Source organism: Podarcis gaigeae, assembly GCF_964106915.1.
Source record: "Podarcis gaigeae genome assembly, chromosome: 6".
Lineage (NCBI taxonomy): Eukaryota > Metazoa > Chordata > Lepidosauria > Squamata > Lacertidae > Podarcis > Podarcis gaigeae.
Window position 1 is genome coordinate 452890 of NC_139682.1, and position 13968 is coordinate 466857.

The window sequence follows — 13968 nt, forward strand, 5'->3', positions numbered from 1 at the left end:
GAGGCTGCAGTCTGCCCCACTGCTGGAGGAGGAGAGCCCAGCGTCCGCCTGGGTCTGTTCTACTGCCAAATTGGAAGGATTGAGGGTGGGATGGTGTGGCTGCCCTGTGAAGATCGGCCGCAGCGTTTGGGACTTTGTAGTTTAAAGAAAAAGCAAGTGAGAGGCGACATGGTTGCATTTCGTTCAATTATGCCTGGCATGGAGAAAGTGGAGAGAGAAATGTTTCTCTTCCTCTCATCACCTGACACTAGAAATCCAATGATGCTGAATATTGGAAGATCCAAGGTGGATGAATGAAAAGCTGTCTTCATGCAGTGTAGAGTTTTCATTTTATTTTATTTTATTTTTATTTTTTTCCTTTTCCTTATTTGTATTTTTTATTTTTCCCCTTTCCCTCCCTTTTTTTTCTTTTTCCCCCCCTTCCCCCCATTATGCAGTACAGAGTTAACCTATGGAACTCCCTCCCTCAGGAGGAAGTGAGGGCCACCAGCTCTCGTAGATGGCTTTAAAAGAGGACCAGACAAATACATGGAGGAGCGGAGAGGGGCTGTCAAGGGCTACCAGCCACAGTGGTGTAACGTGGGATGCCGGCACCCGGAGCCACGCCGAGGGGAGTGGGAGGAGGGAAATGGAGTGCGCCTGCGCATCCAGCTGCCTAATGGGGTCCACATCACCCAGGAGATTGTGGCCGTAGAGATGAGAAAAGAAGAGTTGGTTCTGTTGCTGGGAGAAGTCACTTCCTGGTTCGCGTGGAGAAGTTATTTTCAACGGAGCCCAGCTGTGTGGAGGCAGCACCGGGTCTTGAAATTTTGCATCCCTAACAATTTTGCACCTGGGACAACTGCCTCTGTGCCCCCCATGCCACTGACTAGATCTCCTCTTCCTGCACAGCTGGATTCAGGTAGATAGCCGTGTTGGTCTGACACAGTCGAAATATATAAAATAGTTGTCCAGTAGCACCTTAGAGACCAACTAAGTTTGTGTGTGTGTGTGTATGTGTATATATATATATATATATATATATGCTTTCGTAGATTTTCACGGGTACAGGAATGTAGGTTTTGGTGTCCTCGGGTGTCTTCCCGTGTAAAAGTTGGGGTGTCTAGGCGACGTTTCGACGAGGTCTCACTCGTCATCTTCAGGCTGGTGCTTTCGGCTTCTTGTTACTGGAACAGAGCGGGATCTCAATGTTTGAGTTCCTATAAATACTGTAGAGGGGGTGTGGTGTCTAGCCTCCAATGTTCTGGGCAGAGAGGAAGTTCCCAGGCTAGTGTGCCTTTTCTTCTTTTGTTCCTTAATTACTTGAGAGATACCTTGAGTGATTTCTTGAGTGATATCCTGAGTACCACTTAGGTGGGTCATTAGGTGTGGATTATATATATATTTGCACAGCTGGAGGCTGTGACGCTTTTGGAACCACAGGAGGGGAAGGTGCTATTGCAATCCAATCCTGCTGGCTGGTTTCCTATTGGTATACTGTATACCTGAAGGAGCATCTCCACCCCCATCGTTCTGCCTGGACATTGAGGTCCAGTGCTGAGGGCCTTCTGGTGGTTCCCTCACTGCGAGAAGCCAAGTTACAGGGAACCAGGCCTTCTCCCCCCCCCCCCTGTGGAACGCCCTCCCACCAGATGTGAAGGAAATAAGCAGCTATCTTTAAAAGACACCTGAAGGCAGCCCTGTTTAGGGAAGCTTTTAATGTTTAACAGACTACTGTATTTTAACATGTTGTTGGAAGCCGCCCAGAGTGGCTGGGGAAACCCAGCCAGATGGGCGGGGTATAAATAATAAATTATTATTACTATTACGATTACGATTATTATGGCACCTGGTTGGCCTCTGTGAGAACAGGACACTGGACTAGAGGGGCCCTGGGCCTGATCCAGCAGCAGGCTCTTTCTGATTCCTTATCCTCCTCAATGGCCTAGCGCCTTCTCCATGGGGCAGCCCCTCCACGCCCCCCATTGCAGCATCAGCCCAGGAGGAGGCAGCAGCTCCTGACCTTCAGCTTCTCCCTGAAAGGCGCATCTTGCCTGCTCCCCCCCCCCCGGCCCCCGCCTGCAGCTCCTGCCACTTGGAGCAGGAGTCCCATTTGTCACTGTCTCTTTTCAAGGGTTCCGTATCTTGGGAGCCACGTGGGTCACCCAGCTGCAATGCAACGGGGGGCGGGGAGGAACTCTGGCGGAGGGAGGCAGCCTGCATGTGTGCGCGGGGGGGCGGGGGTGCGGTCGGTCTGTGGCTCCCTGGGCCTTCCCGCCCATCCCCTTCCTCTGGGCAGGGGCTGGGGTCACCCAGGCCAGGTGGAAGGGCCCCAGGGGTGGGCCTTTGGACCCCTTGGCACCTGCAGCCTCGTCTCCCCCAGCTTCTCTCTCCCCCACATCCGCAGCGCTTGTGGAGCAGAGGAGGCTGCCTTTCACTGGGTCAGAACAGGGGCCCATCTTGGCCAGTGCTGTCCACACGGACTGGCAGGAGTCTCTCCCAGTCTTTCCTATCTGGAGATGCTGCGGAATGAACCTGGCACCTTCTACCTGTAAGGGGCTCCACTGTGGAGCTTTGGCCCTGGAAAAGGTGCAGGATGCGGAGACGTTCTCCTCCAAGGAAAGGCCGCCACAACGTTTTGGCCTTTATAGCGTGGGAGAAAATGTGTCTTTGAGGGCAGAGGGTGGTAAAATACAACGTGGAGAAAGTGATCCAGGAGAAGCTCAGAGCTTGCCTGCCCCGGAGAAGACCCTGAGCCCACAGAAACAACCTGCAGAGCCCAAGCACATATGAACACACACTCAGACACCCAGGAAAAAGCAGCGGGGGGAAAGCCTCTTCTTGGGGAACCCACCTGCTCCCCCAACCTCAGTTCCCAGAGCAAGCAGACAGGCGCCCAGTGGCCGGCAGCCCAGGGTGATGGCCCAGGAGGAGCAGTGGCTGCTGGGTCCAGGAGCCAACAGGCAGCAGGTCAGTGCCAGGAGAGCTTTGGCCTGGTTCCCTCTGCCCCTGCGTTGTGGGGCTCCTGCCTTCTTCCCTCTGAGCATCACTTCTAAGGCTGAACGCAAGCTGTGCTCATCCACCCCAAACACAGAACCACAGCAATGGAGACTTGGAAGGGACCCGAGGGAGGTCTAGTCCCACCCCTGCAAGGTACGTGGGGGGGGGGGACCAACAACAGTGGGGCTGCAATGCCTTGCAGTGCATGCTCCCCCTCCTGCCCGGGCGGAGAAGGGGGCCTGGCTCCCAGGATGCCTGCAGCTTCCACTTGCGCATTCCCACAAGTGTGGAAGGGATGGGGACGGAGGCAGCTGTGCAGAGACAAATGGTCGGCCCCTGACCACCCCCTGCCCCCTGCCGCCACAGCAGCATCCTCCGCCCCTACCCTTGGTGCCTGTCTGCCAGTGGCCTTTGTCTCCTCCCACCCCCTCCAAGAAACCTCTCCCCCCCCCGGGGGGGTGTGTGGACATGGCGGTGGCGGAAATGCTGACTCTCCTCCACCTGGCCGCTTCTTCCCTCTCCCTCGCCCCCCCTCGCCCCCGTTTGCCTGCACTCTAAATGGATCTCAATGCAGGATTAATTTGTCATATTGACACTGATCGTTTATTACAGAGAAGAGAGGAGCCCATTCATTTGAATAGAAAACATTTCATCTTATCTGCTGCCGCTCCCCAGCCAAGCACAGCCCTCACTTTTTAACCTTGGACAACGAGGCACTCATAATTTCCTCCCTGACACCCGATAAGAAACTTACTTTTGAATCTGGCTTTCTTTGGAATTTTAAACGCCGGCTTGAAAGAAACCTGGAGCCACGTGGGCGCAGGAGGGCCTGGGAAGAGGAACCTGCCAGCCTCTGAGCCAGGCCAAGAGGGCACAGCAGAACGCAAGGAGAGCCCGCTGGATCAGGCCAATGCCCAACATCTCAGCGGAGCAATTGCAGCAACTGGGGAAGGGGAGCTGGTTGCAGCAGGAGGGGGAGACCCCCTGGATTCTGCAGCAGCCTGCCTCATCTCTGTCTCCTGCCCCCATCCTCTCCAGCCTCTGAATCAGGACCGCTCTCTGCCACAGCCTCTTCCTGCTCACTTAACCCGGTTGTCGGTCTGCTCCTTCTTTTCCCTCTGACCACTTGTCATTGTCCCACTCCCAGGCTCAGAGCCTCCTTCCCTTGGGGGTTTCCCAGCTGGTGCCTCCCCCCCTTCATCCAGCCGGTCCCTGACATGCACACACACATCTGGAGACAATGCCTGCGTGGAAACATCCCCTGCTCACCCCTTTTCAGTCCGCTCCTGGTTCTGGGAGACAGCGGTGCAGAGACTGTGGGGAAGCCCCTGGCCCTTTGCTTGCCTAACCCACTTCCTCCTCCTCTTTTTCCGACCCACCCAGGCTCCACCCTCCAGCTCTGACTCTTTCCTCCTGGCCGCTGCAGGTCCCCACAAATCACTGACCCCCCCTCTCCCAAGTCAGACCCCAGACCCCCTTCCCCCAGGCACCCTGACAGGAGAGGACTCTTGCGCTCCCATCCTGCTTGCGGGTTCCTGAGTTGAGAACAGGATGCTGGACTAGATGGGCCATTGGCCGGATCCAGGGGGCTCTGCTTGGCTTCTTAGGACCAGAATCCCCATGTGAACCCAGCAGCTCATACAGGGAAGAAAGGAAGCTGGTCCAATCCAAGATATCTCCCTGCTCAAAGGGGAAAGGAAGGGGTTTTTATATGCCAGTTAATTTATCCAAAGAGACCTTTTCCTCCATGGTTCCTCCTCCTCCTCTGTTCTCTGGAGCCCGGGGGCATGGTGCCAGGGAAAGGGCAGGTGCCCACCTCCCCAGCTGGCCTGGGGGTGCCTGATTGCCTTGCCAGTCCAGCCGTGTCTCAAACTGGCTGACACTAATAGGCCTGTCAGCAAGGCCTTCCCAGAGAAGGGGCTGCAATTGTTTTCCGATCCGGGAACGGCAAGGCAGATAAGGCTAGAAATTAGGGGCGCGAGGCAGGAAGCAGCAAATGGAGATAAATGAGGGTGCCAGGTGGCGGCTGCCTGCCCACGGGACGCCCTGGAAGCGGCTAAGTGCATAAAGAATCGCTGGCCAGTTATCTGGCCTCTGCTTTGGCCAGCCTCAAATGAGGAAAGGAGGAAGAATGAGCCAGACCTGGAGGAGGAGGGGAGGGACTGGCCAGGCGGAGTCAGTGGACTCTGGATGCAGAGCAAAGGCAAAGCCCTGCCCGACCCAGACCCTGCCTTCCCCCCCCAGGGGAGCCCCTGGATCTCCTGGAGGGAGGGATGCCCTTGGGCCTTTGTCTGAGCAGACACAAAGCTCCAGGAATGAAGCCTTCCCTGGTCAGCCAGCTCCACAGACCGCAGTGCAGCCGCCTCCATCCCACAGCCTCTCTTGAGGGAGGGAAAACAAAAAAAATTCCTTCCAGTAGCACCTTAAAGACCAACTAAGTCAGTTCTTGGTATGAGCTTTCGTGTGCATGCACACTTCTTCAGATACACTGTGCATGCACACGAAAGCTCATACCAAGAACTGACTTAGTTGGTCTTTAAGGTGCTACTGGAAGGAATTTTTTTTGTTTTGACTATGGCAGACCAACACGGCTACCTAGCTGTAACTTGAGGGAGGGAGGGAGGGAGGGAGGAGACTGGACCCCCTTCCTCTTCTCTGGAGAAGCAATGATGGGGAAAGGTGCAGATCCTCAGCAGAAGATCCTGGGTCCACTGGTCCATCGGAACACCCAGATTTGGCAAATGTGCACCTGGACACCTCACCCTGAATTCAGAGTTGACCTCCTGGTGGTTCTGACGCTTTAAGATAAAAAGCTGCAGTTTGGCACATTTGCACAGTCCAAGGGCACAAACCCTGAGCAGGGCCTGAGCCTGGGGCAAAAGGAAGAAAGTCCTTCTTCACACTGTGCGTTGTTGAACTATGGAACTCTCTCCCCCAGGAACCTAGGCTGTGGCAAATTCATGGAGAAGAATAAGGCTTTCTGGCTCTGCTCTGCCTCCGCACTCAGAGGCAGCCCTGCTCCTGAATCCCAGCTGCTGGAAACTGCAGGAGGAAAGAGTGGCTCTTGTGCTCAAATCCTGCTTGCACGTTACCCATAATGGGCTCCTTTTCCCTTATGGGGGACACAAGAGCCCATATAGAGTCCTTCTGTAGGTTCTCCATTGGTCGGAGAAAATAACAGAGGCCAACCAGAGAATAATGAGAAGCAAAGCAGCTAGTAAGCCTGATCTTTATTAACTGTTGCAACAGGGTGCTCACTCACCACACGCAGGAGGGAGGAGGGACCCTGAACAATGGTGCACAAGGCCTTATATGGCCATTGAAATTGCCCACCCTAGAGCCCAAGACCACCCCCAATACAACATACATACATCACAGAAGGGGTGATCTACAGCACAATCCTGTCTGGCAGGAAACCTGTGGATGGGTTTACCTGGCTGTTAATGGGCTTACCTGGACAGCCTGGCTATTCTTTTGTGATGATAAATACCTAATTCTTGAGTTCAGGTCACAGGCTCACCCATTTCCTCCCTCCTTGCAGAGAAACATTTGAGGTCAATTTGGGGGAGACAAAATGGTTTCAGAACTTTTTTCCTGCACTGTGTCAGACATGCGGTTTATATATTTATGTAAGTGTTTGCTTGGTACATTTATTTTCTATCTTTGACCTTATAATTCTCATAACATGGTCGACTTCTGTGGGCCCAGGAGGAAAGAGCCCTTTCTGTTCTTGCTGCTGCTGTCGCCATGCGTGCTTTCTCCTTCCAGGCTTTGCAGATGACAACTGGGTGTGTGTCCCCCCCACGTCCTTGTGCTGGGGATTCCAGTTGCACCCGGTGCCTTCCTTGCTGCTCACTGCATTGGCAGAAAGAAGGGGGTGTCTTCTGGCCCCCTCCCTGTGGGTCTGAGCAGAGCAGTGGTGCCCCCACCCCCATGCCATGTGGCAAGACTCAGCCCGGCCAGGTGCCGCCTTCCTCCTCTCGCCCTTCACAGCCAGGAAGAAGCAGATCTGATTGGGAATTAGGCTGCAAGAGCAACCGTGTTCCCTTCTCTCTTATCTAACTTGCTGTAACAAGTGCTTTGCATTTATTCCAGCCCATGTGCTGCAGAATTGCGTTACAGCTCATGGCTGCAAGCCATCTGCGGAGAGAAATCCAGTTATACCTTGTATAATAAGTTCCTGACAATCTTGCAGAGGACTCCGGGTCATAAAAGTCTCCCGGTTTTATCGCCAGTAACAGACATGGAGAGAAATTAAGTTGTCTTATCAAATTTAGATAATATATATCCCTCTGGAGTGGAAGGTGCCTGATGGATCTTTTTCAGCCTTTGGGGGCTGGGGGGGGGGATAAGCCCCCACCTGCCTTCAGGGCCTGGGCAGCTTCCAGCCTCAGACAGGAGGCACCAAAGGAGGACAGATCTGTGCCACCTTCTCTCATGCCCTCCAGCTGTGCTTGGATACCTTTCCATTAGCATCTGGGCCTCCAACATCTCTCTCTCTCTCTCTCTCTCTCTCTCTCTCTCTCTCTCTCTCTCTCTGCTGGGGTCCTTGCCAGACTTTGCTAATCCACTGGTACCGCAGTTGGGATTGATGCCATTCAGGAGGAGAATTTGGTGGCATTTTTCATGCCCGTTCCCAGCTGCAAAGCCGTGAGGGAGAACAGAAAAGTGGGTTGCATCCACCCACTTTGGGAGGGCCTGGTCTCTCTCCCCCCCCCCGTGCCCTGCAGTCTCCCAGCTCTCTCTGGTGCCCCTGGACAGGCTGGGATTTGCAAGGGATTAAGGAAGGCCACCGGCAGAGCTTTTCTTCCTGCAAGAGCTCGGATTCCTTCCACCCATGCCTTCCGTGACCTAGAAAGAGCTGGATGGCCTGGAAGAGGAGCCCCTTGCCCACCGGAGCCCCTGCCTGCCTCTTGAGGGGGCTCCAATGCGCACACCAAACACATGTGCAGATCCAGGGAGGGGGGGATGTCCCTCAGCCCGTCCTGAGCCAGGAGCAGAACGGGGCTGGCTGTGCAAAGTCAGGAAATTGGGAACGTGGGGAAAATGTCCAGAAAAGCCGGCAGTTTCTTAAGGTGATATCATCAGGGGCCCAGTTGCGTGTGACTCTGGTGCAGAGGAGAGATGAGAAGAGGAGGACTCCAGACTAGAGGGCAGAAGGATCCTGCAAAGGAAAGGGCAGGAGGGAGGGTGGCAAGGCAGATCTCAAGGGCAGAGCAGCAGCACAGGCAAAGAAGAGATGCCCACCTGCCCTTCAGAAAGGAGAGGGGCATCTTTCTGGGAAATGATATGTAATGAGATGGAAAAAATGTTGAAATATACATTTATTAAGAAACCAGAAGCATTTTTTACTTGGCATTGTGTTGTTGTCATTTAGTAGTGTCCACCTCTTTGTGACCCCCTGGACCAGAGCACGCCAGGCCCTCCTGCCTTCTACTGCCTCCCGCAGTTTGGTCAAACTCATGCTGGTAGCTTCAAGAACACTGTCCCACCATCTCGTCCTCTGTCGTCCCCTTCTCCTTGTGCCCTCCATCTTTCCCAACATCAGGTCTTTTCCAGGGAGTCTTCTCTTCTCATCAGGTGGCCAAAGTCTTGGAGCCTCAGCTTCAGGATCTGTCCTTCCAGTGAGCACTCAGGGCTGATTTCCTTCAGAATGGAGAGCTTGGATCTTCTTGCAGTCCATGGGACTCTCAAGAGTCTCCTCCAGCACCAGAATTCAAAAGCATCAATTCTTCGGCGATCAACCTTCTTTATGGTCCAGCTCTCACTTCCATACATCACTACTGGGAAAATATACATTTATTAAGAAACCAGAAGCATTTTTACTTGGCATTGAAGTTGATGATATAAACAGAAAGGATTGTAAGTTATTTTTGTACGCAATGACGGCAGCAAGAATATTATTGGCACAAAATTGGAAGCAAGAAGGATTACAGACAAAAGAAGAATGTAGGATGAAAATGATGGACTATGCAGATAACCTAAGAGGAAGAATTTGAAACCTGCGGGACCAGAGATTCTCAGAAGACTGGAGTAAATTTTCGGACTATTTGCAAAGTAATTGTGATGAGCAGATCATGCTAGTAGGTTTGCAAGAAGTTTTGTAAGGTGAATTATTTGAAATATTGCCAAAAAGACAACGAGGAGAATTGTTAGTTAAAGATAATATGAAATTAAGAAATGCATAATAAGTGATAAGAATGGAAAATCATCAGAGGTGTTGACGGAAGTCCAAAAACTATTGTATAAGATGAGAAGTTTTGTTGTATGAATGATAATATGTTAAAAACGAATAAAAATGTATTTTGTTAAAAAAAAGAAAGGAGAGGGGCGTCCCGTCTGCCGGGCAGCTGTTTGGCTTAGAAGGAGCCTGTCCAGTTCTGATCGACAAAAGGTTGGGGTGACCGTTCCACCCTGAGAGCCCCACAAAATCATGCTGAAGGGCCATGGGAGGACTCCTTCCGAGAAGGACCAGTTGCTGGAACCCACAGGAGGGCAGAGGGCTCTTGTGCCCGGGTTCTGCTGGCAGATTTCCCACAGTGGAAAGAGGGTGCTGGGCTAGTTGGGCCTTTGGCCTGATCCAGCCGGGCTCTTCTTATGTTCTTAACAACCCCTTCAGGGAGCTGAAGGTGGAGACAGGAGAACGCTGAGGCTCCTTTGCTGGGCACATCCACACCCCTCACTTTCCCCTGTGCTGCTTCTTCCATATTTTTCCAGTCTGCAGAGAATCTCACCTTTGGGGAAAGAAAGCAATGGCCACACCGTCTCCATAGCTCTCTGTCACTTTGCCCTCCCATCATTTTTCAGAGGGGGGGGGGCCTTTGACATGCGCAATGATGCATCGGGCGAGTCAGCTGCTCTCTCCGTGTCCAATTTGTCACAGCTTCAGGATGTTTCCTCTCCCATTCCTCCTGCCCCGTTCCGGGAGATGAGAGAATGCGCACGGCACTCTGGTCCCTCTTCTCCCCGTCTCCATCTCGGTGGGACTGCCAAGCCAGCGTACTTGGGGGGGGGGCATTTGCAGGGCCTCCGTTTGCCTGGCAAGCCTCCCCTGCAAAAACTCTCTCCCCTAACCCATCTAGCTCTTGCCCTGGCTGGACTCCAAGATCAGAGCCCCCCTCTCTCCTTCTTACAGACCCTGCGCTGTAAATGCTTCCCTTCCGAAGAGCCCTGCACTGGATCAGACCATCAGGAGAAGATAAGCAGAGCCTGCTGGATCAGGCCCAAGGGCCCACCTAGACCCGCCTCCTGTTCTCGCAGGGGCCAACCAGATGCCCACTGCAGGCAGGATCCGAGCCCAAGAGCCTTCTCCCCTCCTGTGGTTTCCAGCAACTGCTGTTCAGGAGCATCACTGCCTCCAACTGTGGAGGGCAGAGCAGAGCCATCCCTGCCTCCTGTGGCAGTGAGTTCCACAGTTTAACTCTGTGCTACATTAAGAAGGACTTTCTCTCTAACACCAGTACAGCTAGGAAGAATGTACAAAACCAGTTCAAATATGTGTTGGAGGTGCAAAGAAAAAGAAGGGACCTTTTATCATATGTGGTAGGATTGTAATGAAATTAAAAAGTTTTGGGAAATGATAGATAATGAGTTGAAGAAAATGTTCTAATTAACATTTGTTTAAAAACCTGAAGCATTTCTATTAGGGATTGTAGGAAAAGACCTGCCAAGGAAACTGAAAAATATCTTTATGTATGTGACAACAGTGTCAAGAGTCTTAATAGCACAAGGATGGAAGAATGAGGAAATCCCGACTAAAGAACTATGGCAAGAGAAACAGATGGACTATGCGGAATTGGCAAAACTGACACACAAACTACATGACAAGGATAACTGTGATTTTAAAGATGAATGGGAACCCTTTACAAAGTACCTAAAGAAGCAACTAAATGAACTGGACTCCTTGGCAGGTTTTGAATAAACATTCACAAACTTTTTATTGATAACATTTAGACAGATAAGTTAAGGATCTGTACACTTTTGTAACATGCAGAAAACAATATATGTGGATAAACCAGAGAGAGGAGCTGAGGGAAGTCGGGGGGGGGGGGAAATAAGGGGGAAGAATTCAAGGATGAAAGGTTTTTTGATAAAACATTATGTTGAAATTACTAATTAAAAAAAATTGAAAAAGAAAGAGAAGGACTTTCTCTCGTCTGTCCTGAACCTTCCAAACTTTAGCTTCATGGGATGTCCATGAGTTCTAGGGTTGTGTGAGAGAGGGAGAGAAGCTTTCCCCAGGGCAGAGCTGCCGTGGGTCAGCTGCCAGCTGGAGGAGGTCAAGGCTGCCCTCTTCAGCCATGGTGCCCCCAGGACAAGCAGCCTCAGCCCCTGCCCCCCACCTGCCACGGGGACGATCCCACTGGCCTACTTTGTACGGCTGTTGTGTTGTGGAGCTGATGGATGGGAAGCTTTCTGAATCCTCCAGGGAACATCCGTGATAAGTGCTGTAATTAATGAAGCCCAGGGTCAGCCGGGCTGAGTCAGGAGTGCTCAGAGGCTGCTTGGCAAGAGCTGCTTCTCTCGGGCGCTTGCTAGGATGCTGCAACCAAGGCCAAAGAAACGAAAGGGAACTCCTCCTCCCAGGTCTCCCCTTCTTCATTTGTTTTGAAAGTGAAGCTGGAACATGGACAGGATCAAGCCTAGTGTCAGAGCGAGGGAAGGACCAGCGCTGCCTTGAGAGACCCCACCGGGATCCTGTGTCCTGTTCTGGGAACCCCATTTCAAGAAGGGTGTTGAGAAACTGGAAGGTGGGCAGAGGAGGGTGGTCAAGGGGGTCAAGGGTCTGGAAACCAGGCCTTGTGAGGAGGGAGTGGGGGATGTTCCGTCTGGAAGAGACCGAGAGGGGACATGAGAGCTACCAGCAAATATCTCAGCCTTCAGATATCTCAAGGGCCGTCACATGGAAGAGGGAGCAAGCCTGTTTTTCCTCCTCTGGAGGGTGGGACTCATCCTGACAGATTCAAATAAAAGAAACGAGATTCTGACAGAATATCAGAAATAACTGTCTGATGCTAAGAGCTGCTTGACAGTGGAACAGACTCACTCAGGTGGGAGACTCTCCTTCTTCGGAGGTTTTTAAGTAGAGTTTGGATGGTGATCTCTCAGGGATGCTTGAGCTGAGATTTCTGTATTGCAGGGAGGCTAGACTATTTCTTCCCTGGATCGGGACACCAAATACCTGCTGATGCAGCCTAGAAATTGCCCTGTGATCCTTGGGTGAGGGGCTGGGCAGACATTTTAAGAACAAGAATTGCATTAGCTTTTTTTGCTGCTGCATCTCCCTGTTGCCTCATCTCAAGAGTCCTCACTTCCTGCTCTACCCACAGTGCATCTCTCAGGGACTTCAGCTTCATTTCCTGGAGATGACTGGAGCCCCCCCCCCACCACATGATTGGTCCAGGGCTAAACTCAGCGAGGGGTTTGTGGCCACTATGGAAGAAAGCAATGCAGGGGGGATCTGACCCCCACCCCCCAAAATTAAGGGGCAGGCTGGAATACATCCCTCTCTCTAAAGAAGTGCTGGAGCCATGACTGCTCAAAAGCCACGCCTTCCCATCTGGCATCTCAGCCCACTAGTCCCAGGGGTGTGGGGGTTGGCATGCTGAGTGGTGAGGGGAAAGTACTCTGCACATGCTCAGAGACACTTTGATTGCTTTGGGTGTTGCAGGGTGCTGAAGTCTGGGCAGCAGTGGCTGAAGCCTGGAGGACGCAGGAGAGCAAATGACGAAGGATTCTTCTGCCCCGGACCAGTGGCTCACCTGGACCAGCGTCCTCTTCTCCCAGTGGCCAACTGGGAAGCCCCCAAGTGAGCTGGAGCTGAGCACCACAGGGAGCGGGGGACGATTGCAGTTTTATTTTGTGCTGCGCTTCTGAGCTGGAGCTGAGTCAGTGTCGCCCTGTCTGGCCGCGGCAAGCGAGGTGGGAAGGCGAGAGCCAAGGCGAAACCGCGATCCTGCCGCGCTGGCCTCCAGTTCCCCGCCAGCCGCCAGCACCGCCTGCTGGAGTACCGGTATCTCACAGCTGAAATACTGGAACTGGCTGGCACTGCTGCCCGGGACAAGAAGAAAACGAGGACCATTCCCGCCACCTGCAGCTGGCGGTTCCCAACGATGAAGAATTGAGCAAGCTGCTGGGAGGAGTCCCTATTGCCCGGGGGGGGGGGGGGAGTCTTGCCCAACATCCAGGCTGTTCTGCTTCCCACGAAGACAGAGAGCCACAAGCCCGAAGGCAAATGAGGAAGAAGCGAGCTCTTTCACCTAACACAACCTAAAACATCCGTGCATCACAAAAAAGGCTCTTTTAAGGGCCACGAAAAAGAAAAAAGGGAAGTGGGGGGCAAGCACAGCCAGGAGAGTGGAGGGGGCAGCCTTGCTTGTGGAAGTGCTGGCCTTGGCTTGCCTGGGGAGGGGACCTTCCCAAACGCACCCCCAGGCAGCCGCAGCCCAAAGTGGCACTTTCCAGCCTGGCCCCCAGGACCTGACCCCTTCCCTCCCTCTCTTCCTTCCGCTGCCGCCGCGTGGGAGGGTGGGTGGTGGGTGCCCCTCCCTCCAGCACCTGGCCTTGGCTTCCTCTCCTTGCAGAAAGTGTGGTTGTCATAGAAATGCAGGGGCTCTGGGGTTCTGGGCAGGTGCTCAGCCCCTTTGCTTGGGAGCTCAGCGCTTTGTGTCTTGGGTGCTGGAGGCCTCCTTGCTGCCCCCACCTCAGGCACAGGAGTCCCCTGGAAAATGCCCCCGCCTGCCCCACAATCTTCCACTCCCTTGGCAGCTGCCGCTGGTGGAGAGTTGCATGGCGGCCAGCCTCCCCCAGCCGCTGGTATTTTCGTTTTGCAAGCGAGATTCCAGGAATCTATTTTGCTCTTCTGGGCTGCTTTGCTGTTTTTTGCGTCACAATTATCTTTCCTGCGCCATTAATAACCCTCAACAGTTATTTGAACTCCCACATGAAAGGGGGGGGAGGGCTGGCATCCAACACTCTCCTGCCGCAGAC

General features: G+C 53.1%; 1 pseudogene across 1 annotated transcript; it reads left to right on the forward strand.

Moving 5' to 3' along the window:
* Positions 1-528: 528 nt before the first annotated feature.
* LOC310846933 lies at positions 529-13217 on the forward strand (annotated as a pseudogene). Its single transcript has 3 exons — positions 529-710; positions 12650-12787; positions 12872-13217. The product of its transcript is annotated as an uncharacterized misc_RNA (transcript).
* The last annotated feature ends 751 nt before the right edge of the window (positions 13218-13968 follow it).